At 40.6% G+C, this 25,887-nt stretch overlaps 1 long non-coding RNA gene across 6 annotated transcripts in view; it reads right to left on the bottom strand.

Annotated features, from left to right (window-relative positions):
- Window positions 1–25,887, bottom strand: part of LOC141579531 (uncharacterized) — a 112,799-nt gene that overhangs the window by 23,093 nt on the left and 63,819 nt on the right. For 4 of the 6 annotated variants that reach the window (XR_012511087.1, XR_012511080.1, XR_012511081.1 and 1 more), the window contains 4 exons: window positions 11,461–11,646; window positions 10,494–10,701; window positions 9,515–9,574; window positions 8,764–8,984 (listed from right to left, as the gene is read on the bottom strand). This is a non-coding gene — a long non-coding RNA (uncharacterized LOC141579531). The remainder of the gene's footprint in view (window positions 1–8,763; window positions 8,985–9,514; window positions 9,575–10,493; window positions 10,702–11,460; window positions 11,647–25,887) is intronic. The other 2 variants (XR_012511073.1, XR_012511079.1) reach the window with 2 other exon arrangements.

Genomic DNA, 25,887 nt, shown 5'->3' with positions numbered 1-25,887 from the left:
GTCAGACCAGAAGCCTCAGAGCAAGGGATTATGCCCGGGTCTCCCTGCAAACCTACTGCCCGCCTAACAGTCCCCAGCCAACAGGTCACCTGGAAGTCACAGCAAGTGCCCCACCCAATCCAGAAGTCTCTTCATTTACCAGCACCACTGAAGACTGGTTTCCAACCTTTGGTCAGTTTTGCACAAAAAGGCACCTTCCACTGTGAACCGGGGGGGGGGTTTTGCTTATGCAACTCACCCTTACTGGAAACGTCAAGGGAAACCAAAAGGCCTTTTCTCGACAATTTTTTGATGACAACCTCCCACCCACAATACTCAAATGTTCAAGAGAATTGGGTCCACGTGATTTTGTTTTCCTTACGCTGTGGCTCAAAACACTGCAGGTTTCTTTCTCTTTTGAGGGTATTTGTACTAAGTTTATAGGCTTTAATCTGCTTTTGTCTCACTCTTCAGTATCCCTAGCAGTTGCCACTTCTTACTCCCTTCAGCAGCCTCCCTCCCAACATCAAGTCTAGGAAATCAGCTGTGATGAGGGGCCCAGGGGCAGTCACAGAAGATGCAACTAAGGCACAGAGAGGCGACATAATTTGCCCAAGGTGATCAGCTTCAACCCCTAACAGTGTGTGTCACGTCCCTCTGTTTAACTCTTATGCTAAGCAAGTTAACTTTTTGTAGATTATAGTTATAAACAGATGAGGTATCAAAATATACACAAGGACACACATCAAATCTAAGATGTTGATTAACTCCACTATTTTGTTTCTATTTATTTTATTTCTCTTAAAAAAATTAAGAACCTCTGCAGTCAATAATGCAAAATGTTACTGGGTTTTAAATCCAAAATATAGAGGTGTTAAGTGTGTCATTGCTCATCCTTATTTGTATGTTCACAAGACAAAATGATTTGGAAGACTCTCTCCCCTCCCCCTACTCACTACTGGATCTCACCAGAGCTCCCAGTCCACACATCTAACAGCCTTTCATTTACCCACAGCTGAACTCATCAGATTTTCCCCAGAATTCCCTCTGCAGGTTTCCCTCATCACAGCACAGCAGGACTATCATTTACCTCATTAATCCACCCAGAAACCTGGGCCTTACTCCATTCTAACTTCACAGACAGCATTCATCCTTTCTTATTTACCATCGAAACATGTCTTCAATCTGTTCGCTTTAACACACTAACCGTCTCACCGCTCAAGTGGAAGCCACCAACACTGCACTCCTGGACTCACGAGTCTCCCAAGTGGCCCTAAAGCCGCTCTCCCCTACTTGAGACAAATGGGATTGTGTCACTCCCGCGCTTGTAGGACTCTTTTCAAACCCACTCTTCTTAGAAGAAACTCCCAGTTCTTCACCTGGTGAAGGTCTTTGCCGTCAAACTGTCAGCTCAGGAAGGGCAGGACACGCCCTCTCCCCTTGGCCCCACCCTCTGGCAGAGCATCAGCATGGGAGGACCTGCTGAGCTACACCAGCCTGTATTCTAAACCTGGTCTTGATTTCTTAGCAAACTGCTTCACTTATCCATACAAATCCAAGGTAGATTAGAAAGATTTTAGATGTTGAGCTAGACTATTGATTTGGGGATTTTGCACTAGCAACCTGCAAGTACATGTTCTAATGATTCTGTCTTCTAAAAACCACACCCAGATTTAAGTAGTACTTGTGGAATGTCTTCGGAGTAAAAGGGACTGTACTTTTACAGACTTTATATTTTATAACATGAACAAACCGGACAGGGTCACAAATGGAACTGCCTCACAAGTGACAGAAGACAGGTGAGAGGCATATAGCAACAAGTCACAAAGATGGTAAGAGAAACGTTGATTCTCCAACCCCCAAAAAAATTTTTGAAAGAACCGAAAACTCTGAATTTTGAAAGTAAAACACTATCATATAAAGAAATAAAATAAATAATCCTCTTCATCAGTGTTTCAAGATCTGACTGCAGAATTTTTAGCAGGCCATACTGAATCCTAGCACAGAAAAATCAGATGGACTAGTGGTGAGTAAGTTCCAGGGAAATGGCAGCAATTCCTCCACTTGTAAGAGGACACACACTCAATTGTCGAAGGTGATTTTAAACCACATTCTGGAGAAATTCAGAAGATTCAGGCACCGATTCTAGATGGTGATGACATGGAAGGACGGGTTGGATGCATGCTTCTAACTGAGTCACCGGCATTCTTACACTGCAGGGGGAAACGGAGGCTCTCAGTTATGAGCAGAGATGTTCCTGTCATGTCTCCCAGGCCGTGCCTCGGGGACTCAGTGCCCTGCAGCAGCCTGGCCCCAGGCGAGGACCCGCAGCGTGGCCCACTCAACCAGGAGGGGCACTGTGCTTGAGAAAACCCATCCCCGATGGGAGAAAGAGGGGCTGGTGGGGTTGTGTGTACCTATAAATGATCATAGAAATACACCTGCATACATTCATTTGATACAATTAATATTAGCAGGCTATTTAACAAAATTTCAATTGTCAGTGTTAATTTTACCATTCCTTTCCTCTTGTCCCCTGCACTCTGAGACAGGCTTAGGCTCTCTCACACCTGCAGCTCTGATGCAATATTTGTGAAGTCATTTTACTTTGCTGCAAGTGTCCTCGCTCCCCGTGTCGCTGTGACTGTCGTCTCTTAACAGAGTCAAATGTCTTCCTGGATCTCTCCCTGATTTCCCTGCTCCTGCTTCTCAGATCCTGAGATAAAGAACAAGTGAAGACACATGACTAGAAAAGGCACTGTGGACTTGACCAAAGTCCTCAGTGACCCCCTAGGTGAGTGCTGCCCACCCCTTACCTTCGATTCTCAACGTTCTGCCCAGGGTGACATCCAGACAGGAAAGAGTCTTGGGCCCAATTAAAAGCTGTGAGGCTTGGGTGCAGGGAAAGGTGCAGGAGCTGGTTCTGGAGCCAGGCCCCTCCCCACCTCTGCTACTCTCTCTCCCGTGGCCCTGCCCCCAAGCCCCCAGGCTCCCTGATCTTCTGTCCTCTTCTACACTACTCCAAGCCCTTTTCCCCTTCCTTTATTCCCTGATTATCCCCAGCTGTAGTGATTTTTTCATCACAGCATCTAAAAAAATTTCCTACAGCTGAAAAAGAAGTCTCCAGGGTTCAATACCCACATGGTGGTTCCTGAAGAGAGCCCCTGGTTAGGGGGACCCTCACCAACACTCACAAGGCATCAGACATGTTGCAGGGTCGACCACCCCCAACAAGAGTTTGCTGTGACCCCTATGCCCGCACAGCATCCCTGTTCACAAAACTTTAGTTGGGCCACTTATCCGTTATTAAGAAGCAAAAGTAAAAAAATTGCTCATGTTTCTTACTAAAATTATCTATGAGGTGGAAAAAGAAATTGTAATAGAAAAGAACAAATTTGACTCCATGTTAGATGTGTTCATTTGGCTTTAAACCTGTACCCTGTTTTCTAGGCTAAGACTTGTTATCTCTGCACCTTTTGTAAAAGAAAGTTGCCTTTAGCCTGAAATATCCAGGAGGGCCTATTCTGCGGGCTCTGATCTTTAAGGATGTTAGCTCTTCTACACTTATGTAGAGATGGCAAGTTGCAAAATAAAAATAAACTTTGTTTTTTTTGAGGTTTTACAGGGGCGCCATGATTTGACCCACATGGACACCTGCAAGAACAAAGGATTCCAAGGAAATCAATTCGTACAGCAAGAAGTTTGCAACAACCAACCACACCCCCACCACTTTTTAGTATAAAAGGAGACTGAATTCTGACTTGGGGAAGAGAGTTCTCCTGGATATCAGTATGCCATCTTCTGAGTCTGCCAGCTTTTCAAATAAAGTCATTACTCCTTACTCCAAAAGCTCATCTCCTGATTTATTGGCCTGTCATGCAGCAAGCAGAACGAGTTTGGACTTGGTAAATAAATGACTGCATTAGAGGTAGTATGTCTCCACTGTTTCCTCATTTCCAGTATGTCACAACCAATCAATTTTATATGCTGTTTAAGAACACGACCAAAAAACCTATTATTCGGAATTGATTCCATGGAAATAAAATTATTTCTACTCCTTCAAAACTTTGTTGTTTTCTATTTTATTTTGTTTTGCTTATTGAAAAGAAAATAAAAGTCAAATCATTTTATTTCACGTATTTTTTATAGCTACATATTGTAAATACTACAAAGATATTTAAATTGCAATAAAAATTGTTCATATATTAGTATAAAGATATATACACAATCAAAGCAGAGTAGGAAAGGAGTGGATATTTACTAAAAATCCACTGCACATCCAGTCTTTTACAAGCATATCCTGGAATATAAGCTCTATTATCCAGGGGTCCACCACCCCCATTCTCACTGCCGAGTCCCATAGTAATCAACCTCCAAAGCACCAGCATAGAACCACGTGATCACTATTTTAGGTATAAATGAGGGAATTAGCTCATTCAATTCTAAAACTGAAACCTTAAAATAAATACTGAACTTATTTACAAACAAAGAAAATTGGACACAAAAAAGTACAGTTTCTCCCCCAAGTCACAAAGATAATTACTGGTAAAGGCAATATTTGAACTCATCTGCCTGATTCTAAAAACTAAGGTGGACATCCCCTTCGACTGTGGAGGTCCAGCAGCACAGCCTATCACCCTATCTTTTTTCAGATCTAGCATTAGACAGCCTGAGACAGCACCCCATTCCTATGGAACTCGAGGGTAAACGATAACAATAAGGATTTTATATTCAGTAGTTTCTTGGTCTCATTTATATAAAGTGTCAGCAGGTCAGCAGAAAACTCTGGGAAATATGAGTGGGTCCAGAGCTTTTTGCTGATAAGAAACAATCTATCAGGACAGAGTGACCTTCCCATGAGAGGCCTCATGGACATAAACTAAAGGCAGCTGAGCAATGAAAACTAGCAAGACCATGGAACTCAAGCAAGAAAGATCCCTGCCATCCCCCACCCAGTTGCCTTTTCACCCACATGGACAAGATGGCAGAAGACCCAGGTTCTTGTCCAAGTTACACCATCATGGATTCTCACCCATAAAAAGTTATGACTCTATGCTGTGTTAAGCCCTTTCCAACTCAAATATGATGACACCAATATCTCAGCAGAATGTCTATGTCTTCACTTTCTCTCTTCTATTAGGATACTATATCTATGGCCAAAAAGCAGAAATCCAATTAAAAACACCATGCACGAAGGCTGGTGAAAGTCTGCGTAAGAGACTTTGTTCTCACGCTCAGTGAATGAAAACTCAGAAAAAGTGTTCCTTCACCCTCTGCAAGTGGGAGGTAGCCTGATTGTGTGTGTGTTTTTGTGCATGCGTGTGTGTGTGTAAATCAAATACAATGCATTCTGGGATGTGTACAGATTTTTTTTATGTTACTGTCATTTCATGAGGATGAGCCAACCTTTAAAGTAACTTGAATCTAGTGTTCTGAGAGAGTCCCAGGATCTTTTGATGGAGGAGGGGAAAGGGGAAAGGAAAGGAGGAAAGAAGTAAATGAAGCAAAGGAGTAAGAATACTACTAGGGAAAGGGAAGACTTTAATTTTGTTCCTACTTGCATCACACACAAATTAGGGACTGGCTTTCCCCCATGTCTCATCAAGCACTGAGTTGCAGAAGAAGAGGCGACAGCCCATTTCTCACTGAGATTGTGACTGTACATGGCATCTTATAGACACAAATTATTTACCCTGATCAAACACTCTAGCAGCAGGCCGTAATTCTCCTGTTTTGAGAGACAAGAAAACAGGAGTTCAAAGAGGATGTATAACTTGAGAAAAGTCAGAGGACCAGTAAACTAAAGAGGATGAATTCAAACTCAGATCTGAATGGAGAGTCTGATCTTCCCACTCCCAGGGCTGGAAAATCCTTAACAGACAGGCTTCCCAGCTCCCTGCATTGTTCCTGGCACCAAGCATTTCCCATGGCGATGGTATCCTGTTCTCACAGACACAGTGCTCTGTGCAGCCAATAACCTCCATTCGACCTTGATCATATATCTGCCTCACTCACCAGGCTTCTCCATACAGGCAGGAAAGCTGGCTTTCAAGTGCGTACAAAGCCACCCCTGTTCTTACCTGGGCTCTTCAGCGGTTTTTCCAGCATAAAGGCAGCCATGAAAGTGCTCACAGTTTGTACATGAGCCACACTACCTCTCTCCATCTGTCTCCCCACCTATACTACTTAGCTATGACCATTTTGAGAATCTTGGAAACAAATTTTTAAAAACAGAAAAGAAACTATTCTGTAACAAGTACTTAATACTTACAATTTTAAATGACAAGTTACAAAGTGAGTATTTACAAATTGAATCTGCCTTCCTAGGTGTCAGTTTTAACAGTTAAAAAATATAATAGCAAAAAATTCTCACTTACAAAATTAACAAAAACTTCAACAATAATCTGGAATAAACTCAAAAACAATGCCCATGTTGTACATGGAGAAACACAGGACTGTACTGAGGGGTAAAGTAATAAGTGTGAATGCAGAGACATCAACATATTGTATGGAGGAAAGCAGTTTTGTAAAGATGAACGTTCTCCTAAGAATAATTCAAAACTTACTAAAAATTCCCATGACAGCTCTTATCTGTTTTTTTTTAACTTGAACAAAATATTTTGGAACTCTTCAGGAATAATAAACTCATAATACTAGACAAGAAAATTGGGGATGGAAAAAAGAATAAAAAAAATCGCACTGTCAGATATTAAATAAATTTTTACAATATGTAAGATATAGCACTGGAGTAAGAAAGTAAGACTGACAGAAATAAACCATGAGCTCAAAAAGAGACTCTAGTGTACATAAATATTTTGTACAGTTGGGATTTCAAATCAAAGAGCAAAGTATGAATTCAATAATTGTCTTGGGACAATCAGAGAATCACCTGGAAAAAACAAATTCTATTCCAGTCATAATAACCACAAGAAAAATTACAGATAGTGATGTAAATATTAGAAAGTACTAATAACAGCAAATACAAATCTTTGCTTATAGTAATTCAACTTCTCCTCACTATAAAAAGTAGTATTATCATCTCCATCATAGAGATTAAAAAATCCTACAGAGGAGATATATACCATTATAAGAAAATATTTCTAAGAATACTATCAAGGATAAAACCCAAAAAGAAGACATTTACTGTCTTAAGATTATTTTCGGCCACAACAAAAATAAACCTACTGAACAAAATGAAAGGCAAGAAATGACAAGAAAAATCTCTGTGATACATGTTAATGAAGACAAGGGGTTAATGTTCATAACATACAAAGAGCTGTCACAAAGCAACAAGAAGCTCCCTCACTTAAATGTGTGCAAAAGACAAAAGGGATCATTCACCTTTTAAAAGTCAGATGGCTAATGAGTGAAAAATGCTCAATACCTCACTGGTCATCAAGTGCAAACTAAAACAATGAAAAAGCAATTTTGCTCATCATATTGGCAAATGTTTTTAAAAAATATTCTAGGTAGTGTCCATCTTTGAGAGAACAAACTGAGCGATCTTTTTGGAGGATGACGTGTCAATGGATATGTAAACTCTGAAAAATGTGTGTACACACAGACTGAACTCCATTTTAGGAATAGTTTCGTTTAGAAAAAAAATCAGTTCAAAAAGATGTACTCATCAGAGCATTTACAAAGCACTGTTTACAATGGTGGGAAGAAAAGCTGAAGTGAAATCATATCCAGCGATAGAGAATTGGTTACATAAGTTATTCTACATCTTTTCATTCCCCGCAGGAGAAGGAATTTCTAGAGTCACTTGAAAGGAGCCTGTGATGTATGTAATTGTCACATCCAGGGACTAAATTTCCAGAAACCTTAACTAAAGGAATACTCATACAAGATCACAGGAATGTTTGTACAAGAAGGACGCCAGTCAAACACCCTTTCTGACAGTGGAAAATGGAGAAAACTTAAGTATCCACCATCAAGACAATGATGCGGTAAATGAAGGCGAACTGTGGGCACTAAGGGGCAGGCGTTTTGGCGTGGTCCAAGGCCTTGTCCACAGTACTCTCCCACCAAAGGTGTCCTTACACAAGAGACCAAATCTACTGCACATCAGGAGACCCCTCTACTCTATCTGAAAGGACCGGGTGAGTCTGGAGTGGGAGGACGTCTATGATATACACCTCAGTGAATAAACCGAGCTGCACAAAACATATAGTATGGCCTTATTTTTCAATAAAGCATATATACACACACGTATACATAGATTTCTCATATACATGTATGTATGTATGTGTATATATATATGACAGGCATAAAGGTCATGAAATATATACACCACATTGTCAGCAGTTTTTACTCTCAGGAAAAAAAGGGGAAGGGATGTATGGGCCTTTTGGTACCACCACAGTTCTCTTTTCAGTATTTCAGTTAAATATACTTGGAATTTAAAAGGTTATTTAAGTCCGAAGTAAAATGGACGTTGCCTCCACAAGACAGAATGCTATACTAGTCATTAAAAATCATGCCAGGGGAGAGAGAATACTGTAGAAAAAAGTGTAATAAGCCGAATGAAAAATGGAGGTCTCCACAAAGTAAACAGGCACAGAGTGCTCGCTCGTTTTTATGACAGACGTAATACACACTGATGAAAAGAACAGAAAATAGATGTTAAAGTGTTAATTATTATCTCTGAGTAGTGGGACCAGGATAGACCCTTTTGTCCCTTTTTTTAAGACTTATTATATTAAATACACATTATTTTTCATCTGAAAAAAGCATTTTTAGATGTCTAGTACCACACATTGAAAAAAATACACGAGTACTTACAGAAATAACTAGGAGACACGGCAGCAGCGTCACACAGTGTAGAACGGGCGATCCTGAATAACACTGCGCAGTTACATAAGGACCCACAAAGTGAGAGCACCTGCTGTCACAGGGCGTGGCCCCCTTCTATTTGTCAGTTGTGTCTTCAGGGCTGAGGCAGTTCTGAGCACGGCCAGTGTCAGTGCTGGTGTCTGGATGGATGCCACTGGAGGTGAGGGCACCTGCAAGCCGAGAGGAAGAACAGAAATCATCCTCTGCTTTTTCTGTCTTGTTTCTTTGTTACTTTTGAAGAGAGGTGTAAATAAGATAAACTAAATCTTCCCTACTAAAATTTCAGTAATGAAACCGTTTTTAAAGTGTTCACAACTTATATTCTGCCTATAACTGTCTTTTCAACAAAGCATCATATTTTTTAAATGTTAATTAACTCAGTTAATTAACTACCTGTTGAAACCTATTAAAGAACATGAAATGCACTATGTAAAATCACCACGCCTGCAGTGACTGGCACAGCTGTCTTGATAGCAGTGCAGTCAGCCCCCACCATCCCGCGGTCCTGAGCTCCTGATGCTGCTAAGAGAGCACGCTGCCACCTCAGATGGAGAGAAACGGTGAAAGCGTTTTCTGAAATCTACAGCACTGACAAAACATAACTGACAAATCCCAGGTTCCTTTGAGGCTGTCATTTTCTGTTTCTGGCCAACCCCCGTCAATGAGCAGAACCACCCCATTCCCGAGCCATGGGACTCACGTGGGAAGCAGTTTTGGAGAAATTTCCAGGTATAGAATGTAAAAAACTATACATAGATCTCTGAAAAAAGAAAAGATGCAATACTCTGATTTTGGAAGAAACTCAAAATATTCTCCTAAGCCTTAGTAGCTGGAAAGGCTGGGCATCTCCTAAGCCACTTATTTATTTCACAGCCAGTGAGCATCTCCCACAAACCCTGTTTCCCTGTGTCTGCTGGGAGCCTCAGGCACACTGTTGTTGTCGATCTTATAAGTCACAGGGCTGAGGCGTGTGTCTCACGCCTGCATCTCCCACACAGGCTCGCCTCCTAGCCTCACTGTCTGAACTTGGCCCCATTTCCTCACCTGTTTATTTGGTATCTGTTCTTCTGTAAGCTGCCTGAAATGCTTTTTGGAACATGTCAGAAGAATCAGTGGGTAGAGAAATGGACAGATGGACAGGTGAGAGTTGGGGAGACAGAGTGACTCCAAGAAAAGGGGAACAAAGAAAATTTCCTATGCAGAACCCTCTTCTAGTCAGGGAAGAAAACCACCACGGAGAAGTGTGAAGAGGCAGGTGGCTTAGGACTGTTTCCTGGATTCCATGAAAAGTCACACCAAGAGATGAGAGGGTAGAACTATAAATAATAAAAGAAAAAAGCATGCATGCTTGAAAAATATATCTACAATATGTACTTTCTAAAGAATAGATTCAAATCAGCACGGCCCAACAACAAAATCCTTGGGTATTTACAGAAGTGAGAATCCCATCTCCAAACCACAAGGCATCCCTTCGGAGCACTAAGAGTCTACACGGGACGGTCATAAAGTTGTCACCGCAAAAGCGATGCTATCCTGCCCTTACGAGGAATGAGCAGCTGTGTTCTGGCTGCCCACGCGTGCCATTTACACCCCACAGCACCTCTACAGGAGAGGGACGCCTAGCGAGCCCCATCTCTGCAGGACAGAAAACAAGTCCAGGAGAGGCTAAGCCGACCTACCAGTTCTCCATCTCACAGGACTGGTCACTCCAGAGCAGGACTCGAACTCGGACCCACGTTTGTAACCGCAGTACTACCGTGATTTGTGTGCTTTTTGTGTGTATAATACATTTGTTTCCGGCATGAAAGGATATTTAACAAATGTTCGGTTGTCTTGTCTATCTCATTAGCTCACAATCTTTATATTTTTGAATTGTACTCTTTTCCCCTGGAGAAAGGAACGGAAAGAGCGAGGGTCAGAATGAGATGGGGCTCCATTCTTTATCTGTTACCACATCTCATCCAGTCCCCAACCAGGAAGAAGGAGCAAATGTTCTCTTCATTTTTAAAGAGAGAGCTCCACTGATGGTGACTTACTCAACTCCAAAACCAAGTCTGGGGGAAGGGCACAGACAGCAACCAGAGAAGTATCACCCGTAGGAAGGAGAAAAGAGCTCAGGGGAGGGCTCAGGGGGTCAGCCTGATTTAATTTCAATGGATAATATAATACCACAGACTAAAAATACTAGCATGCAGTGAATTTGCTATTTCTTGACATCTAGCAAGTTTTCATAGCCCGCATGAAACATTATCGTGAACTAGTGAAAGGAAGAGTCCACACTCAGGGAAAATCAATGCCACAGGTAGGCTGAAACCCAGGTTGGAGGAAAGGAAGAGAAAAGGCATAGTTAAGAAGAGGGGAAAGTCTGGGAAAAAGACATCATCACAAGGACTCTCCAGCATCATCCAGCAATCATATAATCATTCATTCAAGAGAGAGTTACTTAGGTCCTATTTTGTGCAAGATTTTACACAGGGCAAAGCAAGAGTGCAGCGTCCATGGTGGCAGCAAGTGGCGGGGCTATAATACAATTCTGATCCTAGTACCTTGCACAATTGTACTCAGTATAAAGGCAAAAAAATAAGGTAAAATAATACTATGTAAACTGTACGCATGGTTGAAAAAAATTAAAGAAGACCTAAATACCTGGACAGACACACCACGCACATTCCTGGATCAGATGACAGCGCTCTTGGGATGGCAGAGCTCCGCAGAGCGATCTGTATACTCAACGTGGTCTCGATCACAATCCCAGCGGGCTCCTCTGCAGTAACTGACTAGCTGCTGCTACTATTCATATGGGAATTTGAGGGACTCAGTAACCAAAACGTACTTGAAAAAGAAGAAAAACATGAGAGGACTTGTAATTCTCAATTTCAAACCTTACAACTGTATCTCCAGGTGAGATTAGAGGCCATTTTTAAGTTATTACTGGGTTTATCCTTATTTTCAAAATTCTGTACAATGAATATACCTGTTAGAATAAGAAAAATAAAAAGTAAGATATCTTGTAAAACATGCACAGTGATTCATTCATTAGGAAAAAAATTATTTTAACTATAAAGAGGTAAACAATTATCTAGTGAAAAAGGACTACTTAAAAACAAGTGTGCATTTATAATTTTCATAAATTGAAAACTGAAAAGCACAAAACATCAAGTTTCTAGGGAGACTAGTGAAACATATTAATAGTTATTTTCAATAATTCTAATTGAACAATGAAAACTCAAGAAAGGGAAAATTGTGATTGACACCCAAGTGCAAACACATGGAGAGCAAAGGCCTAGAAATCACAGTTCCTTTAAATCTGCTTCTAACTCAATAGGAGAGGAAATTCCTCACTTAGGGGACAGTGGAATCCCATACATAAGACAGGATACACAGTACAAACTGCAGTAGTATCGGGAGTGAATTTCTTAGAATTCTAATGTTACAACATTGCTGAAAAACTATAAAAACACTGACAGACAGATTAAAACACACAGTCATATATATTATATTGAAACATATGTAGTCTGCTCCCATGTTGCATAGAAATACAAACATATTTGTTCATTTATAGGCACTGATTACTTTATCCCACATAGAATATTTCAACTAAAACAAAAAATCAATAATACACTCCTCTTGACAAATCTACTTGATAAGTTACTCTGCTATGTAACCATAATGTGTTTAAGATAGATCTAAAATTAGTGAAAAATCTTTGTATGGTTTCTTGAATTGTTCTCAAAATTCCAAGCTTAATTTTCAAATAGATCTGAGCAGTATTTCTATATTATCTTTTCCCTTGTGAAATGAACAACACAGTCTGTTGTCAAAATTCTGTCCTTACAATGATTCACGAGCACCGTTTCCTAACAAAACTGCTGAACAGCAAGGCACTATCCAGACACTGTGACCAAATAAATGAAACACAAGGAAGACAGTGACCCTAACCTGGAGGGCTTATAATCTGTGTCAACAGCGGGTTTTTATTTGATTGGTTTGATTGGGTAGCAAAATAAAATCAATCAAGTACTTTCTGCTTTTAGCATTCTGTAAGTCATGACTGTTTTTAGTGTCATGAGAAGGAAAGACTTAAGCATGACTTGATTAGGTCAACTAGCAACAATCATCACTGGAGAGTGAGTAATAAAGAAGTTAACTGATAGAAATGCTTCTGCCTACATGAGACCTAAAATAAATCTATACTGATATCCGAAAGGAAAATGAGGAGATGAGGTCCCCAATGAGAAAACAAACAAGGAATCAAAAAAGGAAAGACGTTTTCATTAACGATTCCAGGCAGTAGTGGAGCATGGTGGTGAGGATCACAGATGTTTGGGACGAACATGAGTGCCTGAACTCCCACAGCACTGGGTAGCTGTGAAACTGATATTTCAGAGAAATTTTCTGCATCTCAGTCTTCTATCCATACACTGGGGACAACAACCGCACCCATCTCCTAGAACGGTCCTACGAATTAAGTTATTTTATATATAAAATTTTAAATAAAATACCTCAGATTTTAAATAATACCCCAAAAGCACAAGGAACAAAGAAAACAGAGATAAATTGGAGTTCATCAAAATTTAAAACTTTGCTTCAAAGGGCACCATCCAGAAAGTGAAAAAACAACACACAGAAGAAATTTTTTTCAAATCATTTATCTGATAAGGAATTTGTATCTATAAAAAAAACAAGTACCTCCTACAACTCAACAATAAAAAGGCAACTCAATTAAAAGGTGAATAAAGGATCTGAAATGGTATTTTTCAAGGAAAATATACAAATGGCCAATAAGCACAATGAAACGATGTTCAATATGATTAGCTGTAAGGGAAATCAAGTCAAACCCACTAGGAGAAACCGCTTCACACTCACAACAATAGGTTATAATAAAAAAAAGAGTAACAAGCACTAATAAGGACACAGAGGAAGCGGAGCGCGCAGCCCTTGCTGGTGAGGACGTAACACAGCGTGGCCACTTTGGAAAACAGCCTGGCAGGTCCTCAGAGAGTTGAACATTTGGTTTCTGAATGACCCAGCAACTCTGCTGTCTGGGCACAAACGTAAGAGAACTGAAAACAAATGTCCACATAAAAACTCCTACAGGAATATTCATGGCGACACTACTCATCACAGCCAAAAAGCAGAAACAACCCAATTGCCTATCACCTGATGAATGGGTAAACAGTGGGGCCCAGCCATACAGTGGAATATTAGTCTGCAATAGCAAAGCATAGAGTACTGACCCAGGCCACAACGTGGACAAACTTTGATAACGTTACTCAGTGTGAAATAAGTCAGTCACAATAGACGGTTCCACCTACATGAAGTGACTCGATTTAAATGAAATGTCCAGCACAGGCAAATCCACAGAGAGAGAAGAGTGGCTCCTTGGGGCTGGGGGAGGATGGGGAAGATGGGAATGACTGCTTATGCATTTGGGGCTTCCTGTTGGGGGAATGAAAATATTCTAAGATTAAATGGGATGCACAATTCTGGGCATAGAGTAAAAACGACTGTATATTTAAATGGGTGAATTGTATTAAAACTGGTAAGAAAAAAAGCAACTCGGGCCAGTACCTTCCCTAGTAAATGCAAATTGCTAACTTTTATTAGAGGAAGAAGAAACTGCCCTCAGCATGAAAGTAGGAGTTCAGCAAATGTGAGTTAACCAAAATTGGACAAGAGCATTTCACTTGAAACAGTTGCTGAGTGTACACGAAATATTCAGAAATAGGAAAATCAGTTTCACATCAGGAAGAAGCATTCTGCTTCAAATGCAGATCAAGGATTCAGCAAGCCCAGCTGCTACAAATGACCAGAGAAGAAACCTGGTTCTTAAAACAAGCACCAGAGCCAACAAGGAAATGGTGGTGAGGAAAGCAGGCGGCCGAATATCTGGAACAGTTTGCTACAAATAATTTCTCCACTGAAAATTTAAAAATAAAATAAAAGTGATAAAATGCTCTGTTGACCTCACGTGAATGGGCTTCCTTCGGTGCTCGACTGTTCTGTAACCCCGATTGAGAGACTCAGGAGAATCAGCATGTCTCCTGGGAGTCCCCAAAGGACTGCCCACCAGCACGCTGACCACCATCACATCTGCCAGGGTTGAATTGCAGAGAAGAGAACAACTTCTGAAAGGCACAGGAAATGTTGACAAGGGAAGAAAAGGCTGCAGTCAGTCCTGGGACAGAGGCCCTCTGAGCAGAGGCCAGAAGGCTGCAGGTGAACTGCAGTGGCCGTGGGACAGGAAGCGACCATGGGGGAGCATATCTCAATTCTCTCCTCTCTCTCCATCGGGTAGGAGTGGTAAACCTGCATCCTTCTCACCTGGAACTGTGGGTTGGCTGGCAGAAGTCTTACCGACATGGAATGATTATTCAAGTCTCTGTGGAAAAAGTCAATAAATCGAGAGGGAATAGGGAGCCAACTCCACGAGACTCTCAATTGCACCCTTATTTATTGTGTATAATCAAAGGAAAAATTCATTAACAATTGTGTGATAGTAATAGGAACTTCGGGAAAGACAGTATGAAGCAGAGATTGTAGAATACACAATGAGTACAAAGGATTAGTGTATCTTTAGGGAAGTAATGGGGTGAGGGGAACAAGATACATTTTTAGACATGTGAATTACAAAGCAGACCACCAGACCAGCCAGGTCCTTGTTCTGTGGATCATAGACTATCTAACAGCACACAAGCTCAGCGTTTATACCTGAGGGCCTCGGTCCTTGCTTTGCAACCAGCAGAGTGCTATCTAAAACCTCAACTATGCAAGCAAAGCATTGTCTCTGCTTTTTAATGCAAGGAGACTGGAGTGAGGATGTACAGGCACTTGCTTGTAAAGCAGTTTTTAAGCATATATTTTTCTTCTTAAAGTTCACAATCGGCTGGAGTTTGTTACAATTTGTTAAACCAATCATGGGCTCCCACATGGAACCATTATGGAGGACACCCTAAGATGACAAATCCTGCCTCTGGGTCTTTTCCTGCCATCTTCAGCCACTCTAGCAGGGTCTAGGTACATCCGTGAATAACGATCCTACAGAACTACCCACACTCTTAACTCCTGGTGCTTGAAACTTAATTTTAGCTCTACACAACTTACCGTAGAAAAGTTTCAGAAATAAAAGATATAATATTCCTTTTATATCTCATCATATTACTGATTTTTCTGATTGCTCTAAGTTGCTTCTACTTGGTAAAGCAGATAATTCTGCAGGTGAATTCAGTAATTTCCATTGGGCATATCTAGTCATTTTGGGCTCTCTAACTTCTATTGGTCAAATACCGATACACTTAATTGATTTCTTTGTTTATCAATTTCAGCCGTGAGGAGAGGGAGTGTCACTCTTTTCCTCAGCCCACCCTCAACCCTTTTCTCATCAACTCAGGCCTCCTGAAAACAAAACAAAGGATTTGTTTCCCTTCTACTCTTTCCACAAAACCAACAGGAAACATCAGCCTGGAGAAAGAATTCAACACAAATGTTAAAACAAAAATCTATAAACCTGGAGCAACTCCATCTCCGAATCATGATACACAATGACATGAGAGTAAGTGTGTCAGGCACAAAGCATGCGTGAGCCTGACCACCTGATTTCTATTCTTCAAAGGAAGGAAGGTTTTCATATTTTTTATTATCATTCTTTGTCATTGTTTCTGAATATGCCAAAAAATAGTTTATGAAAGAATTATGCACTGCAATAACAGGTTACTATTGTATCAATTATAGAAGGCATTCAGAGGGGATAGGAAAAGCCACCTCTGTAAAAAATGCAAAATTTCTTCCCCTGTTAAGAACACGTATACAAAATGCAACAGAGAATTCAAATTCTTGTGGAGAGGAGCAAAAGCCACAGAACCAAAGCAAAGTCAACAGAATGAGTTAATTCAGAATTCACTGGACAAACATGCTCAATGTATTCAAATAATTTTAAAGGCACACTGCAAACCATTCACTTAATGATCTGCAGGCTAGAGGAAGCATTTCCTGCTTTAACAGACAACAGAAATCAATAGGGTGCCCCAACAAACAAGGACCAAAGAACAATCAGGTTTTTAACAGCTCTGATAAATCAGCATGTTCTAAAGATCAAAATCCAGAAATTTTAAACATTCATTCACACCACAATGAAACAAGCACTTAAAAAAAAAAAAAAACACAGAAACTAAGCACATAGATCATGTACATAGAACAATGAGGACTTCATGTACCGCTGGAAGAACAGGCTATAGCCTTTTACTTGAAAAATAAATCTACTTTTAATGATAACTGCTAAAACACATTTCATCATTCATGTTGCCTTGAAAAATCTGAGGCACTTGTATCTGATCAGAAAAGCAATTCTGGGTAATAGTAGGTTACAATTCAGTGCCAGTTTGCTTTAGAAGAAAAGAGAAAAAAAAGCTACTCTTTCTCATATCCTGCACAAAGTGTGAAGTGCCTCCCTCCCTCTTTCTCCTCCCGTTTTCTGAGCTCATGCTCCCCAACCCTTCTGAAACAAGTATGAGAAACTCTTATTCCCACCAATATGCAAAATGACAAAAGAATATCAATTTATTTGTGTAAATATATGCCTATACCTTGAACTGTAGGAGAAAGGTATCAGAAGTCCATATGAAACTTATTTCTAGATTCCTGAAATCACACACACAAACGTTCACACAGACACAGACACATACCCCCTGGATTACTGGGCACTTCACAAGTTTAGGAATTCCAACTTCTAGAAGATAACTTTGTAGTTAGTTTAAAATACAAATCTGTCAGCTTTTGAAAGCCTTGATCATCTGCTAAACCATCCAAATATCAAAGAGATCCAATTAGCTTTCTCTGTAGAATGTAATTTCACTTGATGGCAAAACAGACCCTAAGAAGTACTGGATCAAATATTCGTGTTTATCACTACCTATGATCGTTTTTAAGCACATTAACAGATTCAGAAAAGTATGTCTCAACAACATTTATTCTTATTGAAAAAGCATACGTGTTCAACTCTCTATACAGTTACTAGGTCCCATGATGGTGTTTAAGAGCTATTTTGTGCATTGAAATATTTATTTTCAAGTGCAGACAAGGAGGGTGTGTATTACTCAGTTGTAGAGCACCTGCTTAGCATGAACAATGTCCTGGATTCAGTCCCCAGTACCTCCAAAAAATAAATAAAAATAAGTGCATATTTAAAAATAAGAATAAAGTTATATAAAAAAAGCAGACTAAAAAGCACTGCAATCTATATGCTACAATTATACTAAAAAAAAGTGTTTCTTTCAAATATTGACTATATGCCAATCACAGAGACTATCACAAATCACACCTGAACCATCACGTGTGATTCTCAACAACCCTAAGTAGACACGGATGAGAAACCCGGCACTGAGGATGAGGAGACGGAGCTCGGAAGATCCGGGGACTCTGACCGTCCTGCTCCCCGTGACACCATGTCAACCCAGGGCAAGCTCTGACAGACCTGCTCTGAGGGGACACCCAGCTACATGGAACCTTGGGGCATTGGGGAGTCCCAGAAAACACTAAAAATTGTTCAGTGAAAAACCAGCTCAAATATATTACACTTTGCCACATCCTTTAAAAAGGGAAAATGACTGAGACCTTTTTGATGCCTCCGTGTCCTTTCTGCCATCATCAATTATTTGCCCTCTCAGGGTGACCAGTGAAGAACTGGACCCCATATGAAATGCACTCAGATGGAAGAGCTTTTAAAGTTATTTTAAGAAGTTTGTAAGACCCTGTCTATGCCTCACACAGGTGGTCATCCATCACTTCTCACCGGTGTGGACGTACCACCTGAAATCACTCCTTTCTGCTTTTTAAAATCCCTTCATCTAATCCAGGCTTTTCAACAGCAAAGAAGCACCTCAACCACAGACACTGGACAGCTTTTCACCAAACGGACTCGAACAGCCCATTGTACTATCTGGAAACCCTTTTCTTCTATTAAAACCACTTCCAGGTACTTCATCATTTTCTGATTGGTGGACTTGGCCTCTGACTGGCCTACTCAGAGAGCTCCCAGCCTCACATGCGGGGGTGGGAGAGGACCCTGCTGTTGGGGGAAATCAGTGAGGAAGGCGGACATACTCCCGCCAGGTCTGCAAGGGTAGAATTGCCACAACGTGCTCAGAAATTATACCGTCATCACCCCTGGGCTCCCATGGACTTGTTTCACATTAACCAAACCCATGACACACTGATGAAAGAAAACCAGAAACTTAACTTATTAATGTAACAGAAGACGTGAAACTATGAACCAGACTGAAATATCAGAGTTCAACCATGAGTAAATTTTCTCAATGGCCTAATCACGGGGAGGCAGTCACATGGCAAGCATGGACAGAAACAGAGCAGGAAGGGTTTCTAGATTAACTCAATGGACTAAATTTCTGTTATAAGAACTGATCTACTGCCTGGAAAACAAATAACGCCAATCACGATTCACTCTCTGTGGACAGTGGCCAATACATGACTATGAGCATCTGTGTAACTCTCTTTTCCCTGTCCTTTCTGGGCTAAAATATGCACAGAGGTACAAAGATTCAGGGATGCAGATAACACTAAACACCCAAAGCCCATCTCTGGGAGCCTCAAACCAGTAAGCCAGGGTTTAAATACCAGCTCTGCCACTTACTATTTCTGTGATTTTGGCCAACTTACCCTCTGTGTGCCTCAATTTCCACACTGTAAAACTGGGATAACAATCAAACCTTCCTTACTCGCTTGTTGAGAAGATTGAAGGATTCATTTCTGTAAAACTCTCAGAAAAGAATGTAGCACATTTTGGGTGTTCAACAAATGTCAAATTAATATCAAAGTGATTTACAAGTCTCCCTTCTAATCATCTTATGTGTTTCCTGGCTAGTATAAGTCCCAAAGAAAATCCTTATTACTCCTTTTATAAACTCTTGGGGAGGACCCTTCTCTTCCATCCCACCACCTGTTTAAACCGAGGGAGGGAATGCCTCCTAACCACTCCTCTGGGCCATGGAGAGTGCTTCTCCATTCACACCCCTGGCCCCTGGCCAACAGCTAGCCCTCGTCACACTAACAGAGTGAGGTGTGAGTCCGGGGAGACAAGCAGGGCATTTGAAACCCTTCCTTTCCCTCCAGTGTTGATCACCATTGGGAAGCACTTGGGATGCTCGGCTTCATGACAGGACAGCTTTGTGCATGAACGGGCAGGTCCTCTCAAGGGAAGGCTAGCTATGTCACAGAGCTACATGGGACAGGGTGAGTCTCTAATTCTGGGACACAGTATCATGACACGCATTTTCCCACAGCCCTGAAGTTCATGGAGAACGTGGCTTCATCAGTAACAAATAAGACATTTATCGCCTGCCTACTCTTTTGTGTCATCTCTCAGTTGGCTGCTGGAGACAACATGTGTATAAGTATTGGATCCCTTCAAGCCCCAAAATATATGAAGTAACAAAGAATTCTGTGGCTTAACGTTGGTTCAGGGCGACTGTGTAACAGTTCTGACTCTGCTGATGCTTAATTATGGGTATAGGAACTAAGGAACCTCCTCAAATATCTTTCAGCATAAAACCAGCTTTTCTTATTTTCCTGTTTCTTAGTAATTGCCAAAGACTCTCAAATGATGGCTTCACACAAAAAAGCAGCTAAAGTTTATGAGCCCTCTTGACATACCCACTGTGGTAAACACTTTACATAATTTCTAATTCTCACAATTCTACAAAGCAGATATGAATGTCCCCATCTCACAGACAAGGGAAAAACTCAGAGCAAACTGACTCAGGCTCACGTGGCTCAGTGGCAGCACGTGCACGCAAACCCAACTCAAAAATCTACACCCCTTCGTATATGTACCAAACCTCCTACCACCCATTAACACACAGCGGCGGAGTCAATACTCAGGGAACTCAATACACTTTTCAGCTTTAAGGTGCTCCAGAGGCCGCTTCTAACTGTTTTATAAAATCCCGGCTCACTGACTTCTAACACTGGAAGAAAAGACCGATTTTGCCATTGTTTGCACAGCAAGTCTGAAATGTTCACAGCGAGATGACAGAATAAGTCTAAGACATAAGCAGAATAATTTTTCCAGGTAGACAGACATAATGGACATTGTGCTATTCTGAAGCACTAAGCAACGGAATCAAAACAAAATAACATTTGTTAAGCCTTCTTTTGCAAAAGGAATATTAAGACTGTTAGAAGTTGCAACAGCGCCACCTATGGATAAAATGACCTTCCAGGTTGCCGGGAAAGATTCAACACTAAAATTGCCTGTAGGATCAGAAAAGAGAATCAGATAACTAAAAGCTTATGTAGCACATACTGCACTTTGCTTCGGGGGAAGGGAAGGGTATTCAGTATTTAATCTGATATTGCTAATACTCCTGAATATAAACAAAAGACATAGGTTCATGGAAACTCATCTTAGAAGAGGAAAGAATCCAGTCCAGCCACTTCATTTTACAGGAGGGGAAACTGAGACATGGGTTCTGTCCTGCAATCGGCAGCAAAGCTCTCCCAGGCCTCATGTCTTGCACTGTAGCATAAACCAACAGATCTGTACTAGGCCTATATTCATAAAAGTCACGTTTGTATTTTTCCAACAGTAGGTTATCTAAGTATCTTGCAAAATAATTCTCAAAGAGCCAGGATATCATACAAGATTGATGAAATACAAAAACATTTATTTACATAATAAAACAGCATGAGCTTTATTCTATTAAAAAAGTGACTTGTTAAATCAATGTTTTGATATTTTAAACCTGTTAAGAGTGCAGGAAAAAAAATCAAAATTTTGCTTAATCACAAAAGAGAGAAGCTTATTCCCTGAAAATGATCAATGTGGATTTTACTAAACTTAATGAATCTGGTCAGAATTCCACGAATTTAAATGTCTGTGTGGATGGTTACACGGCAACATGAATTCTGAGTTGTAACAATACATATTCTGTGTAAATAATATTCAAGGTCGTCTGATTAAGGCAATTTAACTAGTCCCTGTCTCACTAGTATGATACAGATTTCATTAAAACTTCATACTACACTAAAAAAAAAAAAAAGAATCCTTGTTACTTTAAACCATATTCAAATATATCATATATATAAATATTGAATATGCATCAGAAATAAGCGACACTCTTTAGTATTCAGAGTTGATCCTTCTAAAATATCTGTCATTCTGACAGCACATTTTTATTAAGCACCTCTTGGGTTCTTTGTATACAAGGCGTCTAACTCTCACAGTCAGACAAGTTAAACGATATTACTCAAATTTCACAAATAAGGAAATGTACTTAAGCCATGAAAACAACTTACATATTCACCATCAGGAAAGAAAAGAGTAAAGATTTTACTTATAATATTCACTGACAATCTTTTCTTCCATATTAAGACTACATAAAACCAATTCAGTCTTTGTAAGTATTTCTGTCAATAAGGGCCACTAGAGAAAAACAAGTAACATCATTAACAGTGGTTGGACTTTCAAAGCCCACTTCTCTTTGGCACTATAATTGTTTTTAATGTTTTGTTTTTTGTGCTAACAGACCACTAAATTAAAAAAATTAACTTTTTAAGTAATTACCTGAGAATTAAACATTTGTGAAAATGTACAATTTTAATTTATGACACTCTGTCTCACATTCTCACTGGTGTCTCTCCTTTGAAGTCCTCATAAGGCTGAGATCACTAAAATCGGCCATTTATGGAGTCACAGCAGTTCAGGTAGCCACTCAACGGGAGGCTGATTAGAGGAGCAATTAAGAATGCATCCTGTGCAGCCTGGGTTCCAGCACCGAGCTAGCCACCGCCAGCTGGGTGTGATTTAGGACAAGCTGCTCCATCTCTCAATCCCTCAGCTGCAAAAAAGGAGACACTGATACCTACCCTCAAACACCTGCTATGAAGTAAAACATGAGGAAAGCATTTTAGTGTTAGGTAGGTGTCCACTCAGAGCGAGTTTGGTCATTATGATGATGAGGATGGCTGTTAATAAATTAAGCTAGACCAAAAAGGAGAAATCACCTTAAAGGAGAAACATTTTAATTCAATCAGCATTTCCTTTTGGATGGATTGCAGAATGTTCTATTGATGTTTTTAATAAACCAAGTTTTGTCCATTAATTATAGATTTACAGGTTCATGGACAAGTCTCCAGAAAAAGAATTAGAGGCCTCTAACCTCTGAATACTAAGAAAGTAAATTAAAAAAAATCATTTGGTAGATTATACCTCATTTGGGAGAGTATGTGCTTAGCATGCATGAGGCCCTCAGTTCAGTCCCCATAAACTCCATTTAAAAACTTTCTTTTTTAAGAAATGGAGAATTAAAGCAAAAAGATGGAGGAATACAGAATATTTTAGAGACTCATCTCAGATTTAAGATGGGGAGAAAACATCCATTTCTCAGAGGAAATCTTGAGAACTATGTAAACAGTATCTGAGATGTCTAGTCTTCTAACATTATTCATGAATTCATATTACCATGTCTTAAAACTACCTGATAACCCACAGAGGTGATACTGATCGTAACACCTGCCAACACGGATCGAGCTCCCGCTAGGACTGCTCTGTTCTGACATCTCTGCTCCTGAGGCCTGACCAGGCTGAGAGCACTAAATTCGGTCATTCATGAGCATCTCGTGTAAGTCCTCCATGTGTGCTTCTAACTCTCCCCTCACCAGCCCCTCTGAGGGAAGCACTGTTATCATCATCCCCACCTGCAGATAAGGCCACTGAGGCACAGAGACTAAACCCTTTCCAGGTCACATTGGCATTAAAGGACGTCTGTATTTCTGCTGTTTTGCTTTTGACAAAGTAATCTGAGATATCAATTCAAGGGAGACTGTTAAATAGTCAAGTCTGTCAGGTCTTCACCTCAAAGAGCAGATACTATAAATTCCTGATGTAGGATGAGGCTGCCGCCACAAACTGACTCAGCTTGAAATTAATATCCAAGGTGAAGCAGCGGATTCACGTAAATATTCACGACTGTCAACTCCGCTCACGGGTCTGGGCCCTTCACTGCCTGAACGGGGGTGAAATCCCCACCCGTGTCAGGGAGGGACTCGCAGCTCTTCCGGGACTCACCCAGGATTCACGGGCTGTTTCCCCCCACAGGCTGTCCTCAACGATTAAAAAGCTCTCAAGATTTTTACACCATGCAAAACTGAAAGACATTTCTGCAGATGGAGCACTTTCTCAGGCTTAAACCTTTTTTGCCTACACTCAGCATGGGGCAAAAAAAAAAAAAAAGAAACATGACTCTACAAAGTCTCTGACCCTCACCACTCACGGGAGTAGAATGGCCACAGCAGCAGATGAGTCTTCTCATTGCACGATGAGAACAAAATAAAGCCGCCCCAACAACAGGCAATCCCAGAGACAGAGCTCAGCAGTCTTCTGCACACTCACAGTTGTGCAGCCCTCACCACCATCTATTTCCTGAACACTTCATCACCCCAGAAGAAACCTCCTGTCACTAACAGTCACTCCCTAATCCCCCTCCACCCAGCCCCTTTCAACCATCACCTGCTCTCTGCCTCTGCATGTGCCTTTTCTGGGCATTTCAGATCACTGAAATCAACAATATGTGGCCGTTTGTGTCTGCTTCCTTTCACTTAAAATGCTGTTTTCAAGGCTTGTCCATTTTGAAGTTGTATCAGCATCTCTCTCTTTCTTTTTTTTTTTTTTTTTTTGAAACCGTTAAAGTTTATTAGAAGGTAGTAAGTACTATCAAAAAGAGTACGGTGGAGCATAAGTGATTGGGTTTCAAAGGGAAAATTGCGGGTTGAACAGTCAGGGAGGAGTTCCCAGAACAGGTGGCTTTTTTCATTTTCCTCTTTATTTGTTTTTTCTTTTTTATTCACTCTTACATGTGAATAATGTTCCACAACATGGAGATACTACATTCTGTTCTTCCATTCAGCAGCTATTTTTGGACGAAGTCCAGTAGAATGAGTGTAAGAAGTGACTATCATGGATGGCATTTAAGCAAAGGGCAAGACGTGCTTTCAAAAAACAAGCCAACAAACAGAGGCACAAGGAAATTCAGTGCGTTTCTGAGCAAAGAGCATGCTTGCTTCGGCAGGACTACCGTGCAGGGCTGGGGCGGATACTGGCAAGAATCACGGTGAGGGAGTCACCTGAGAAGTCTCCCCACTGCAAGCAGCTCAGCCAATTCTCCCTCACCCTGTATTGTTAGAGCCATGTTTCTAGGTTACTCTTATTTCAAGTAATAGTACTTTAACTGCACATCTGATCATCTGCCTCAGACCACATTACCTAGAAGCCACAGAAAATCATTCACTGACCGGAGCAGCTCCAGGACATAACGGTGATGGATCAGGGAGTCCAGCAGCATTCCAGCCTGCAGGCACAAACCCCACATGTGCCCTGGTGATGTCCAGAAAATAAAATGCATGGAAATATCTCATTGCTGGTACACGACATCTGCCCTCAAATTGCCCCAAAATCATGCTGGCAAAGCACTACTCAAACTTTTCACTCCAAAAAAAAAAAAAAATGCTAAGAAGGCAAATTTAGGCCCTTCCATTAAAAACCAGCAACCATCACTGCCAGTATCTGAGCTGGAATTCTCCTGACTTCAAAAACCACCACGCAGTTACTTTTCAAACGTGATAGTCATATATGTATTCCACGTAGATGATATTACAGTAGGATTTTTCTTTTCAAAATTTCCAGTTGCAACATTAGCACAAGAAAGTTTATGTTTCAGCTTTAAAAAAATCAATTATCCTCCACTTTCTTAATTTTGAACCTATTATTATTTTATAAAGGGAGCTATGCTGCATATTATAAACCAACTGTTTGGTTTCTGCAAATAAGACCTTTATGACCTCACTATTTCAGAGCAAACTTTAAGGATGTTTTGAGAGGTGGGGCCTGGGGCGCTCACTAACAGCTTTTTAAATACTGACAAGTATGTGCTCTTAAGTAATGCAAAGGCTCTAACTCCACACTAGCTCAGAAAACAAAGAAACTGCACCAAAGACTTACTTTAACATTTTAATATATTCCTATTGTTTTGAATATTAAAGTTCTTAAAAGATATGATTTTTTTG

This window comes from Camelus bactrianus, chromosome 2, assembly GCF_048773025.1.
Source record: "Camelus bactrianus isolate YW-2024 breed Bactrian camel chromosome 2, ASM4877302v1, whole genome shotgun sequence".
NCBI lineage: Eukaryota > Metazoa > Chordata > Mammalia > Artiodactyla > Camelidae > Camelus > Camelus bactrianus.
Note: the sequence above shows the minus strand (reverse complement) of the source record. Positions and strands in the feature narration are given on the sequence as shown.